Source organism: Mus caroli, unplaced genomic scaffold (assembly GCF_978045245.1).
Source record: "Mus caroli unplaced genomic scaffold, Mus_caroli_1 scaffold_7, whole genome shotgun sequence".
NCBI lineage: Eukaryota > Metazoa > Chordata > Mammalia > Rodentia > Muridae > Mus > Mus caroli.
In genome coordinates, this window is record NW_028227262.1 from 54,478,096 (window position 1) to 54,492,852 (window position 14,757).

A 14,757-nucleotide genomic window follows, 5' to 3' on the forward strand; every position below is an offset into this window, starting at 1 on the left:
GGAAGCATGGCAGCATCCAGGCAGGCATGGTGCTGAAGAAGGAGCTGAGAGTTCTACATCTAGATTGGTAGGCAGCCAGGAGAAGATTGGCTTCCTGGTGGTTAGGAGGGAGGTCTCTCAAAACCCACCCCCACACTTCCTCCAACAAGGCCACACGTCCTAATAGTGCCACTTTCTGGGTCAAGCATATTCAAACCATCACAGGTGGTTTTTTGTTTTTGTTTTAAATTGGGAGTGTACAAGGATATTCCTCTCATTAATGTGGAGTCCTTGCTTTCTTCTCTTTTCTTCCTGAGCAGGGATATGAGGTCATGTTGAGAACTTCAAGGCGGTTTGAGATGAGCCCTTTTCTTTTGTAGGCATTTCCTTCCCCTTGATGTTGGTGCCAGCATGTGACCTCTCCATGCAAGGAGCACCACACCTCCGCTCCCTAGTCATTTGTCTTCCCTCACTAATGGACATTTAGAATTTTTTTATCCATCCACCTCCCCTTTTCTCTTAGCTTTCTTTTTTAGAGGCTGTCTATATTACCCAGGCTGGCTCTGAACCCTTGGGCTCCAGTGACAGTCCTGTCTCAGTAGTTGGGACTATAGGTAGGTGCCATTGTTCCCATCTCTAGTGGGCTTCATGTTAGAGCCAGTGTCATTTTCAAGCAGAATTTAGAAGGCCTTGAACACAGCTCAGGTATCTGCCTATTGGAACAGACAAACCCACCTTACTTCTATTCTTATCCTGTAACCACTGGTATAAAACAGGAGAAAAACGGCTTTTCAAATCCAATCGTGGACGCTGTTCCAGTCGGAGAAACGGCCTTTTCAAACCACTTAGCTGATTGCTCAGGTATGTTTAATGCTAACCAAGCAATTTGCTGGAAGCTCCTTTTTTCCCTGAGTACAATGGGACATTCATGATGTTTATCTTTCAGAAACTTTATTAAAGAGAACCTAACAGGAAGGCTGGGAAAAGAGTGATGAAGCCTGTCTGTATTGAAAGGTGACTTTTGAAGCATGTAAAAGGGTAAGAATGGATGTCATTCTCTGTTCATTTCAGCTGCTGACTGGACCGAGTACAAGGACCGCTGTCCTCTGCAGGGCGCCCTTGAAGCTCATACCCAACCAATATCTCCATCCTTGCTGTGTTCTAAGGTGCCCAGCACGGCAGGCTGCTAGTTGCCCATGTAGAATGCACATATTATTGTTCAGTGCATAGTTTTGTTACATTTCCGTGTTTATCATAAGGAATCTTCATGGTCCACGTCATGCTTACAATGCTGATAGTGTACAGTACAGTTCCTAAGGCTTACTTGTTCACTCTTGCCTAAGGAACTCAAGATGAAAATAATAGCAGCGTCATAGCCTGGGGAGGGGCGGGATAAAGAACTGAATACATTCAGAGACCACTGGGAAGTGCATTGTGGGTAGGTAGTAACACACCCAGGGTGACTTTATTTCTATAAATGTATGTTGAATAATTCTTTTCACCAGACAGAGATTACTTAATTTCGGTGGTGCATACACTTGCGTCTTTCGATATATGCATCCATGTGTACACATATGGAGACTCCAAAAGGACATCAGGGGTTTTCTTCTATTTTACTTTATTTTATTATTATTTTTTTAATATAGGGGTTTTCATTGATTCAGAAGCTTACCATTTTACAGTCAAGTTTCTCCAATTTACCAAACAATCTGTCCAAGCAGCAGGGACCAGGCCTGTTGGGTTATTTCATAGTCAGTCTGTTACACAACTTCTAATGCATTTCAACAAATGGATGTAGCCTGCCGCAGGAGGACACTATCAGATGGAAAAGCCAATGCTCATGATCCCCTTCCTGTAATTGAAAGTGTGACGTCATGGAAATGGAAGAGACTGTGTTGGGATTTCATGGTCGCTTAAAAGGTAATGGGAATTTAGTTCCCTTAGTCATTCAGCTTGCCTGTTAGTGTTTGCTCCCCTGCCAGTCAGACTGGCTGAGACATATGAGACAAGGTGCAGAGAGTCAGGGAGACCTGTTATTTTCGGTAAGCACAGAGGGAGGACATATGTGTAACCCAGGCATTTGAACTCATTTCTCAGATGCTTGTTTGTTTTGGTGGGATGCAGGGTCTCACTATGTGTCCCCGGCTGCCTCTGTAGACCAGGCGGACTTCAAACTCACAGAGATCCACCTGCCTCTGCCTCCCCAGTGTGGTGTGCGTCACCAAACCTTCCTCTGAAGTCTTTTTACTTGTGGCTCTGTAGGAACAAAAATGGTGAGTTATATAGAAACAAGGGGGGGGGGAACTTACCAGATGGAGTAGGGGAATTAAGATGGGAGAGGGGTGAGAACCCTCCTCCCTGCATAACTCTACATAATGGAAGAAGTGGGAATATTTGGGGCAATGAGGTTTCTAATTCCAGCTTGGAACTTTGGTGGTTTAGTCTCTGTGGTTTTAGGCTGCGATGCTGTAATTAACATAATTAGGTACCTTTCTCCCCTTAGAGTTAGTTGTTCCCTGGGACAGAGCACCTTCTCACTTGATGACCCAAGGACCAGAGACATGTCCCTCTTCTTTAAATTGTTGTATGTGTTGGTTGGTTATAGGCAAAGACATATGTCCACCCTCCCCCAGATCTCTTCTCCACAGATGTCAAAACCCTGATGAGGAATCTGTGAAATGTGAACTCTGACTTGATTGCGGAGGTTCAGTGAAGCAGCTGGAGAGTTTCAGAAAGCTAAGCGGGATAGTCTAGACATCACTTTCTTATCTCTCCTGGCCTTTCTGGGGGCTTTTCCACAGCGGGGGTCCAGGCTCAGGAAAACTGGCTTAAATGGCAAAAGCCCCATCTGGAACAAGTTTAGCCCAGTCTCAAAAAGTATAGGGTTATGGTCCCTTGTGTGAGAAGAACAGAAAACAAAAAAATGTTAGTTTTGATATTAAAGATTTATTTTTTTGTAGGCACAAGCAAGATGTGTGTCTACATAAGATTTTGTCTGCTACTTGTGTGCAGGTGCTCATAGACGCCAGAGGAATTGATCATCTGGACCTAGAGTTTTAGGCCTGTATGAGCTGTGTGTTACAGGTTGTAGGTATCGAACCTTGATCCTTTGTTAGATCAGTAAGCACCCTAACCACTGAGCCATCTCTACAGCCCTACTTTTGGCATTAAAAGAGAATTTAGGGAGTGGAAATATAGTTCAGTTGATGCGTAGTATAGCATGCATAGTTTGATGACAGACACCTATGATGGTAATACTTGACTAGAATCCTGGATGGGGGCAAGATGATCAGAGCTCACCTCTGAGGTTATCCACAAATTCAGAGTGAGCTTGAAACCAATCAGGGCTAGAGACCCTGTCTTATAAAGACAATGGGGCAAAGAAGGGAAAGAGAGAGGAAAAAACATACAGTTTCTTGCCTATCAGGCCTTTATTAGTGTTCATTATACATAGACATTGTACCATGCATTGATGTATTCTTATGGACAAAGGAATGATACATTGTTGTGATTCGAATAATTTTTTTTTAAAGGAAACACATTGTAAGACAGCTGAAATGTAGGGGACATAATGAACTGGAAGATAGGTCAGGGAAAGTCTGAACTCAGAAAGTTTGAAATAATTTTCGAAATTAACCAAATGGAGGAGATAGAGAATCAAGCTACTTCAGATTCCTCTGTACCTTTGGCCACTATGCCCTTCAGAAACTTCCAGAAATGGAAATGCTATTTGTGCCCTGGCAGTTGTCAAAACAATGATCTCCTGCCTGTAATGGCCAAGGGACAGAGTAAGTACCTTTCTCCCTAGGACCATGGGCGTTGGCTTTTTACCTTAAATATATGTGCCACAGAACCTAGGATGTTGTCGCTTCCTGTATGGCTGTTGGAAACAAGTCTTGCTGTGCCGGGCTGCAGGCCCCAGGCTGTATCCTCTGCTTTTCTTAGTGACGATCTGAGAGTGCTCAGTTTCTAACCAGAGTGAGGCTGTTTTGTGTCAGACAGTTAACTGCCTGCTGGTGCGATAAACCGTAAGCACTCTGTCTAGAAGGCTTTTCTCAAGATGGATTGCACATATGCCCCTTTGATGCCACAATAAGCAGATCTTTATTTGCTATAAACATAGTTTAAAAGAGTGCCAAGCTAAGCTTCGAAGGCTGCAGTAATCTCTCCACAGTGGCTTGCCTGTGTGAGAAGGTCTGGGCTAGTTTTAGTGTACCCCAGCTTGTGCTTTGTTTCCCTTGAGCTTGTCTTCAGAATTCCATTTAGATGTTGAAGTTTCATGAATGTGTTTCTTTGAGTTTTACATGAGTCGGGTCAGGGAGAGGGAAGCAAGTCCCATTTTGATGGCATATATAAGAGCTGACATAGCATGAGTCAGCCCACCTGGGCTAGTGGCAGCTCAAGGAGAACCTGAAGCAACCACGGCCCCCCCCCCTTTGGCTCCACCCCTTGTCATGAAATAGGACCACCATCCTGACCCCAGCCTCAGTGGTGGGTGAGTTTTATGAACCTTGAAAGTTTATATGAACAGATGAATTTGGTATGGATTCTTTTATTCCTGATTTTTACTTCTTGCTGTGTTGTTGAGGATCACTGTAGTATGTAGGCTCAGACCAGTCTCTTATTTTTGTTGATAATTGTAGCATACGGATGTTTACATTTCTTTATGTGCTCTACGTTGTGTGTGTGCACACGTGTGTACTTAGGTGTGGTAGGCAGAAGTTGACGTTTGGTATCTTCCTCAGTTGCTCTCTTTTGTGAGACAGGGTCTCTCGATGGTTGCCTCAGGGGTCTTCTTGCTGCCATTGTGGATGTCTGCAGCTATACCTGGCCTTTTGCATGCGTGCATGTCCAAGCTCAGGTCCTCGTGCTTGTGCGGCAGGCACTTCACTGACTGAGTCATCTCCAGCCCCATGCGTTCTAGTTTAGTGACATTGTGTTGTGTGGTTTGGGACTGTTAGAAAGAAGGGTATGGTGTTGGCTTATACCTGTGTGTTTATTTCTCTGGGGTCTACCTGACTATATACTGTGCATTTCTCTAACTCCAGTAGATAGTTCCAAAGCATACAAAGTATGCTTCATTGTGGTTCTATCTCATGGTCCACCAGCAGCATCTTCATTTTCACTGTTCAGCATCCTTATTGTAGTTTGGTTTTAAAAAACAGGTGGTTTTTTTTTTTTTTTTTTTTTTTTGGTAGGTCTACAGATTGGATTCAGGGCCTGGCACATAGTAGGCCAGCACTCTGTCTCTGGCCCTGACATTATTTACTTTTTTCCATCTAAAGAGAAGGGTGCTTACAAGCCTTTGAATTGATGTATCACACTGAGAGAAGTGAGGAGGCTGGGGACAGAGCTCAGTGGTAGCTTGCTTAGCATGTTCACAGCCATGGCTTGAACCTAGTGTACTTGAGGAAGCATGCACACAGAGAGCAAGGGAGAGATGGACTGAGAGGCTGATTGAGGTTCGGAGTTTAAGAAGTTTGAATTTACCTCAGGCCTCCCACTGAAGGATGCCCATGAGGTGATTATTTGAGGCTGTAATGTTAGTGTTAGGATCTCAGCCTTTGGAATCTTGCACACTATGGTCCAAATGCCAAGGGCTAAGTTATATGATCTTGACACATTTAACCTCTGTGAGCCTCAGTAGTCCTTTTAGCAAAATGGGAATCATTTAAAATTCCTCACGAGTGGGTACAAGCGCTTCCTTTGTTGCTGGCCTTGTTCATTTTAACAGAGGGCCCATATGCTTGCTCTAAGCGCAGATGCGCCCGTTTCACTACTTTGGAATACTCCAGTATTTGTTTGTTTCATTTTAATTTTTACAGAAACAGTTACTTCACTGAGAGTATCCAACACCGGAACCCTTGCATCCGTTCTGGAGCTGCCATGTGAGCGTGTGTGTGTGTGTGTGTGTGTGTGTGTGTGTGTGTGTGTGTGTGTGTGTGTATGTGTTGAAGGACATCTTGAGCCCCGGGGCGCTGTGGATGCCTCTGCATTTGACACAGGACAGCAGAGAAGGAAGTGGCGCCTGGCTGTATTTTGAGGAGTTTTATTTTTCCTTTGTCAGGTCTCTGCATCCTCCACTGAAAGCAAAACAAAGCCCCCGCCGCCTGCATAAATATTGTGACTGGCAGCTCCAGGCTTGCTGCTGTCCTTTTCCCCTTTCCTACAATTGCCTAGTGACTTAGGGAGGCACAGTAAAGCTCCATTGTCATGCTGGTGTTTGAAAGGTGACCTTGCAATGTCAGAACTAAAAAATGGTGATCTCAAGAAAAATAAGAAAAACAGTTACTTTCTTTGGAGAGAAATTGAGGGGCATTTGATGGGGAAAGAGAGGGCCTTTCCTCCCTGACACCCAGGTGACTGTACTCTGCTTCGGGTCTCAGAGAAGACAGACAGTGGAAAACTTGTGCACGGTAGCAGGCACCCTTGGTACCTTCACCTGAGCATTTCCCTACTCAGTTTGACTTGAGGAGCAGAACATGCCAGAAGTCTGGTTAGGAGACCAGGAAGGAGTGCCCTCATGATATCTTCACACAGAGTTTGACTTAGAGAATCCCATTTGTAATTAAGTTTTAGTTTCCTTTTATTTTTTTAATCAGTTAAAAAGATTGTTTAAGACAATTTCATTTTTTCCTTTTTTAAAATTCATATTCCTCCTTTCTATTTTTATGCCTGTGTCTTTCTGTGTCTCTCACATCTTTCTTTCAAAATATAAGGAAAGAGAAGTGGAGGGAGAGGGAACACACCAGGGATGGATGGATGGATGGATGGATGGATGCATGGATGGATGGATGATAGATACACTGGTGTCTGAATTCATACAACAGGAAGGGATCCCTTTATATAACTTTTTACTGCTTGATTTTGAGCAAACTTCATCATACCTTTAAGTTTCAATTCTTTGTCTCTCAACGGAGACAATGATTATTTCATTTGTTGTGGAGGTTCTGACAGAAAATGACAACCACGTGAATTTCAAGAATAGGTGCAACTGGCTGTACCTAGCATGTGCTCTGTGTCAATTTCTATTCTGAATCTGTGGGCACCCTCAGTTCTTTGTGCCCTCAGCACTGCCCTGAGGGTTGGGAAGTCTACTCAGTGTCAAGGAAACCAAGACAGCTCCTGTTAAAGGGACTTGGCTACGATCACTCAGTTACTGTGTAATAGGGTTGGCATTTAAATGAGGAGTGCTTTAGTCTAGAGTCTGTGTCCTTACATATAACACACCTCCTGCACACTGTCCATCCTGTCACACAAACCCACTCCTGCTTCCACCTGGAGATAACCATTGTTCATTCAGCATCACTTCCTATGTGATTGGAAGCAACCGGTCTGGTGTGTACCACCTACAGCATGTGCATCCTACTTTGTTTTGTGACGGACTGTTAGGATCTGTAGCTCTGCCACGTGGCCCAAGATCAGTCAAGATCACTCTAAAAGAAAGCTAGGCCACACTGAGCTTGGGCCTGCATGTCTCGCCCCCCACCCACCAACCCCCCACTCCCAACTAGCTTCTGAGGAAAACTGTGGCAAACAAAGGCCTTCGGAGGTTTTCTGAAATGTGAATGCAAACTCAAATTTCATTTTGCTCCCAAAATGTTATTACCTAAAATCTTGAAAAATATTTTCTTTTAGGGTTATTTCTACAGGGAGTGTTAATCTGAGAATGATCTAGGCCTAACAGGCCTGACTTTCTGCCCCTTGCTTTGGTCTGGAGAGTGGTGGCTGAGGTTGAATGGTGGTGGAGGAAATGAACTCATTTAACATTACACCTACCATTGGGATACGTCACCTCAGAGAGGGATGCTATGTCCCACAGCCAAGGTGAAACTTTTATAGTTGTCCACTTTTAAAAAGAGCAGCGTCTCCGCAAAGTCACAAACGTGCATTGGCCATCACCCTAACCAGGGTTGTCTCTCGAGATGGATGCTATTGCGACATTTTTCTCCTCTCTGTTTCCATAGCTGGCACTTGACAGTCATTTTATTTTCCTTTCCTTGTTGGAGACAATGCTAGCTCAAGTGCTCCTGTGTTGTGAGGTCCTTGTCTAAAGGAGGCTTATCAGGCCCCGTGAGTCTTGCACAGCAGAGACAATCCTTTGCCTGTTCCTGGTTGGGAGAGGAATGTGGCTGGTACACCTGCCTCCCTGGATACACCTGTAGGGCTGGTTCCCCTGCAGACACCTTACTGCTGAATCTGTAACTCAGCCAGGGTTTGCTCTCCCCTGGCAACGCAGTGTCAATAGTGACACGAAGCAGAGGGACTGAGGTTTCTGTGTTCCAGATATGTGTGCAGTCTCTCTTAATCTGGTGTGGTAAAGTCGAAACTTGGCTTATCACTGGCTTGAGAGTCTCCGGGAACATAACTCTAGATAAGGTGGGAAAAAAATGCCAGGCCCGAGATACCATAGAAAGTTAATCTTTCCCCACAAAGAACACTGCTCTCTTTAATTGGCTAGGCTGTGACTAGGTGAGGGGGTGGGCGTGAGGGAAGCCTTCCGTCCCTCCCCGTGGGCAGTTTGGAAGCAGGAAGGAGTCGTCTGAGGGTTTATGTTCTTACTAGGTGTTACCTGCTTCTTGAGAAAATCCCAGGCAGCCCGTTTCTGCTGGAATCCCAGTCTTGTGACCTTAGTTGTTTGGTCTCTGAAAAGGGAATGACCGATGGTGTGCAACGCTGAAGGTAGGATTCAAGAGGTGATATTTGCATTCCTCGGAACGGCACCTGGCACGCAGTATTCCACAAGAGATTGCAGATGGAAACAAACAGTGAGAATTATACACAGTGCCGTTGATATTTATGTGGTCTTCTTGCTTACTAAATATTCTAGCAATACACGTTAGTCACATAGGTTTAAATAATTGCTTATTGCTACAAAATTTTATTTCTTTCAAATTTACTGCTCCCAAAGTTCTTCCTGTTCGTTTGGCAGAACAAAAAAGTTTGAGGCAGGGGCAAGGGAACACAGCCAGCGCAAGCTCTTCCCTTATCTTGGTTTGGCAGTGGTCAAATGCAAGTGCTGCGAATCATCAATATCGTATTCACCGGATTGGGCCCCAGTGATAGAGAGCCCTTGACAGAATGTCCAAGTATTAAAGAAGCAAGCGTAGCCTGGAGTTCATGGGGCCGCAGGAGGCCTGTGGGTAGAAATTAGGAGAGCCATCGATTTGGAGAGAAAACATTGTATCTATAGCTTCACTATGGTGCAGGTGAACTTGAGTTTCCTCTCAGCTCTGAGTAGGGGCAGAATGGGAGCATCAGGGCACACCACCAGGTCATCAGCAGGACCCCGAGATTTTCCAATACCTTGTAGTATTATTTATACCTTAAAAAGTCATAAAGCAGGCTGACACGTAGCTCAGGCTATTCTCAGACTTAGGCTGTAGCAGTAGCAGAGGGAGGCCTTGAACTGATCCTTCTCCTTCTCAAATGCTGGGGTTACAGGCGTATACCACCATGCCAAGAGTCCTTCTGCGTCCCCCCCCCCCCCCCAACTAGAGACGGCAATACTTACCAAGTTCGGGCTTATGATTCCTCAGGGATTTTATTAAGAAACACATTACTGTATTGTAAATTTATTTTACAAGTACTTAAAAATGCCGTATTTCAGTATAATTGCTTTCCTTTGTTCTTTTACACATTTTATTTTACTTATTTATAAATTCTGAGCAGTCCCCATAGGCTTCACAAACTACCAAAGGCATGCATGCACAAACAAACAGCGTGGTTGTGTAGTGAATGCTAGAATGAATTGGCTTACTTTTTTTTAAAAAAAAAATTATGTGTTTGAGTGTTTTGCTTACATGGATATTATCATACACTATGTGAATGTGGAACACAGAGAGTCCAGAAGAGGGAGACACATGCTCTGGAACTGGAGTTACAGATGACTTGTGGGTGCTGGGAATCCCATCCTGGTTCTAGCTGCTGAGCTTTCTCTCCCTGATTTGCTTCTTTAGAAATGGATCTATCCAATATAAACATATTTTGAATTGCATGCAGTCTGAACATTCCTAGCTAGGTATGGTGGTGCAGGCCTTCCTACCTGGGAGGTTGAGGTGGGAAGTTTCTAAGTTTAAGGCCTGCTTGTACAATAGAGTGAGATCCTAACTGGGGGAGTGGGGGGGGGGGTGAAATGGGCTGGGGATGGGCAGTGGCGGAGTAAAAAAGAGCAAAAGAAGTGAGTTAGATTAATATTAGTAATGTTGTTTTACTCAAATGATTATGTGTGAAATACTATTTCAGTAGGTTGGCTCTAGTAAAAGTTAATTGTGAGATATTTCGTTTGTTTTCTTACCATGAATGCTTGAACCAGGTCTGGCTTATATTTGGGTGGTGCAGGTTCACTGCTACTCTGTCTACATGTGATAGAATTTCACTTGAAGCATGGATTCATGTGCTCCCAGCCCAGTGCACTTGCCTGTTATTTGCACCCCAGTGTAAGCTTACACCAAAATGATGGAAGATGAACAAAACGAGCATTATTTTTTTAACCATAAGAGCTGCAGGTTGGGGGTCCTCATGGTTGCTGGAGGTTGCAGTTGATGCCGTTAGATTGTGCTGCTCTGGAGTCTAGCTGGACCTGGAACCTTCCCAGGAAGCACAGTGGTTGAACAGAGTGCTGTGGGGTTAGCCTGAGGACGCTCTCCCATTCTGTTCTAGTATGTTTAGCAACACCAGTGTGTGTTCAGAGCCTTCTTTGAGCTCTGTTCGGCATTCTCCCTGCCCAGAGCCAGACGTGATGTCCAGTGACCACAGCACTGAGCTGTTTTGGTGCCTTTTGCAAGGCCTTTGATGGACTAGAGGATAATTCACAAGTTTTTGGAAATGACTCTTACTGTTTTCTTAAACAATCTCTGGTGCTAAAATGAGCATGATTTACATAGAGGACGTTCGGTATTTTGTTTGTATTCCTCTCCCTGAAGGTGCTTGAGTGGGGTGGGGTTGCGGTTGAAATAATTTACTTCATTTAAGTGTTATTGGACAGGGCAGGGTACAAGGCTGTTTTTGGAAGATTACAAATCCAAGATTGGCATTTGGACCACACAAGTTGAGTGAGACCTCTTCAAGGGTACTTTCTTACATTAGAAATGTTTTGTCCCTCCTGTGAGTGTTTTCTGAACTCCAGACAGCTAACTGATTACGCACTTGGACAATCTAGCTCTTGTCTGAGATTCCTGAGAGACTCACAGCCCGAGGGGAGGTGGTGTGGGAATGAAACTCAAGACCATCCTTGTGGGTACTGGGTCAAAAATCTCCCAGAGACTGACATTGTGGTTTATTCTTTTTATGCATTTAAGCATAATAAATCTTTGGGAAAGGGATTCTGCGAAACAGTTATCACAACAAAGCTTTAGACATAGTTACAATAAAACTCCCTAGCAAGGTAGCAAAGCACCTGTGACCCGTACAGTAAGAATGACTTCTATTGGCTGATAAACAGAGCTCTGCTGGGCTGGGGCCTTTTCAAAGGGATGATTCTATTCATTGAGAAACAAAACCCAGTATTAGGTACTAAATAATTTCCTGGGGATTGAGGGGACTGAGGAGGATGCTGGCTCCTAATAGAATAGCTAAGGCTCACCGTTGTCAGACACCATTTACTGCAGCCTTCCAGGTGAGAGGCTGCCATTCATTTCCTTCCTTGAAGAAAGCAGAAGTCTGGCTCCTCCAGTGCTTTCTGATTAAAATGTATAAGCTGTTACAAAAATATGAATCGGTAATGTTGCCAGTTCTGATCCACTATAAATACAGCACTAGGTCCTACACTTAAAAGTTGGGAGAGAGAGGAGTACTGGTGAGAAGCAGAGAGAGGAAATGTCTACATTGGGAAGAACAAGGAATCAAAGGACCCGGTGATCTCCCAAGTCCATGTTCAGCCCACCATTGACCTATCATTCCTTAGTTTCAGGTCTGTCCTGCTAGGTGGTCTCATGAACTGTCTGAACTCTGTGCTGCCTGCTCTAGGGTGTTAACCTTGCTGTTTGAGAGTAAGACCATTGTTACAGTTTAAAGGCAAAATTGAAGCAAGCTTTAATGAAGCTGGCCAGGTTGATGGTTTCTCTCTGGGTTTCTAGAACATGGCCATGAATCGTACCTTGCAGAGTCTTGAAAAGGCAATCCCACAAGGCCACTATATTTCCCATCAGGTCTAGTTCAGGACAAGCATATATCCTGACATATTTCCTGCCTACGTACCTCCTGCCTACATCCAATCAGGGGCAAGCATACATCCTGACTTATTTCTTGTCTACATTATCTCCTGCTCACATGTGATCAAGCACATCCTCTTGTTATCTCCCCAAAACAATAGCCTCCAGCATTTCAGGAAGTATTTGTCCTTGGGCAAGGGGCTTACAAGTTAGAGGACTTTTTGTTTCATAGATCTGCCAGGCACAGTAATTTAAACTTAAAAACGAAATGCTGCCTTTCACAAGCGTCCAACCTTCCATCCCTCCAGCGTGGGATTCCTGAGGAAATTTTAGTCTTTGGGGGTCCCTTGTGTTGATAGTCTAATAACTGGAGGGAGGGTGTAAATGTATCTCTTCATCTGACAGGACAGTTATTTGTGTCACTCATAATATGACACTTGAAAGAACTCTTGTCTGTCTTGTGTACCTGGTGGCATGTTTCTGAGCTGGTTGTTGACTGTTAAACTGCAGCATCCAGAAAGGAATAAATGGTGCTTTTTTTTTTTTGCTCTTGAGGAAATGTAGTCTTGGTAAAGTCCCAGTAGGAACTTGGAAATCACCTTTGCTGAAGGGCATCGGCTGCTTGTCTGAGCCCATAATATAACTAAAATCCAGAAATAAGGCGTGGCATCTCAGTTTCATTTTGCATCTGTCCCTGTTGCGTTAGGTCAGCCACCTGTTCGCGTCTGCTTTTAGGCCTGTTAACTATGCAGAGAGAGTATGTCTAAAAAACCAGTGATGTATAGCATCCTTCATTCTTCAAGACTGAGGTGCAAATTTATAAGGAATCGAGGTGTCTTGAGGTAAACTTTTACAGTGTTCGATTCCAGACATCCAGACAATTTATCATGGACTTCTCCATTCTCCACCCCTCTCCGCCCCATAAGCCTGAAGTCACCTTGAGTTCCAGGAGTAGCAGAGCCTTGGGGGATGGAGATAGCCACAAGTAAGAACAGTTATCTATGATGGTGAGGCTGCATCCTTTGGTTATGACAGGAATAGGCATCTTGAAGACTACTGATTTGCCAATCCATCGTGAGACAGTGATCAGCTGGACCGACCACACCTTGACCTAGACTGTTTAGTTGTGCTTGCCTCTTGCCTCTGGCCTCAGTTCCACCCATTTAATCTAAAGCTTCTCTCTGTAACCTGAGGATGATCTTGGGGGATCACTGTCTCTTTTATTGTTAAATCTCTTTTCTCTGCTTTTCAGCATCACTTTTCTCGTTGTTTGGTGAGTTGGGGTGAATAGCTGAACCTGCCTTTTAGGGGATTCTGTCCTAAAGACCCCAGTTGTGAACTTCAACAATAATAATGGACAATTCCAAATGAAGATTTAGAAAGACAAATCCTATTGCTAGTTTTCTATTTAATCTACACTGAATAGAAACATCAATTCTTAGCCAACCCGTCGCAGTAATAACAAACAGCTGTTGACATTTATACAGTTATTCAACACATACTTGCTGGGTATGTACTATGTCAGGTGTATTACTAGAATACAGCAAGACAAAATGCTGGGTATGGAGTGTGCTCATATGGGTGTATTCTGCAGGTGTTAGGACAGCTGATGGAGTGTGCTTGCATGGGTGTATTCTGTAGGTGTTAGGGCATAGCAGATAGACTTTGACTTGGGCCAAAGCAGTTGGATTTTCCATCCCGTGCTGCAGATTGAACCACACTTTTGATTCTCTTTGAAATGAGTGATCATTTATATCCTTGTCTGATAGAAGTGGGCTTAGGAGATTATAAATGGTGTGAAGGCCTAGAGTGTCATGACTAAGGGGAACACCTCAATGGAATGACATCATCTTTGCATGCTATTTTCTCTGTGTTTCTTGTTCTCCATTCTTGTTGCTTTCAACTGCTGGGTTCTGGGCAGTGGGAAGAGCCTGGATGATTCACTCCCTTCATTTTGGTTTGAGACATAAATCATCAAGCCTCATGATTCATGGGGACATCACCCTCATAACTTGTCACATTTGTTTTTCAAATAAGGACTATGATTTTATGATGTTGAAAGTAACACATTTTAATAGTTCCTTAAACAGTATATAACTTAGCATGCACAGCACTTAAAAACTGCATTGAAGTCCTTGCTTAGGACTCTGGTTCTTTGACAGCGTTTTAGAATAAGCTGAACTGGTTTTAACTGTATTCTTACCTTTTAAAGAAAATCTAATATTTACATTTGGAGTAAGATATTTTTGGAAGGTCAGTAATGTTGACCTTCCCAGAAATTTGTTGGTTTATGGGTTCGAGTAAGGGCTTTGGAGTATCTTCTAAACAATGTTTAGTCCTGTTTGGCCAAGCAGTTTAGAGTCCAACATGATCAAGGGGCAAAAGCCTTGGGCATTTTATTCAGGTTCTGACAGCAGGGTGTGGTTTCAACAATGAGGAAGGGTTTATATAGAAGGAAACGTTAAAGAAGGGTGAGGTGTCTGCTTTATCTCAGACTGTGCCAGGGTAGCTTGGTATTTTGTCATTAGTCCTTTTTTCCCTCCATACGACGTGACAAGCCAGAGTGTGCATGTATTCAACGGAACTGCTTACAGGGCTCTCGGATCGAGTTGAGTGTTAGCAGAGA

The 14,757-nt window shown here is 43.9% G+C and overlaps 1 protein-coding gene across 24 annotated transcripts in view; it reads left to right on the forward strand.

Moving 5' to 3' along the window:
* Magi1 (membrane associated guanylate kinase, WW and PDZ domain containing 1) overlaps window positions 1-14,757 on the forward strand; it is a 623,637-nt gene that overhangs the window by 77,382 nt on the left and 531,498 nt on the right. The gene's annotated exons all lie outside the window — the stretch shown is intronic.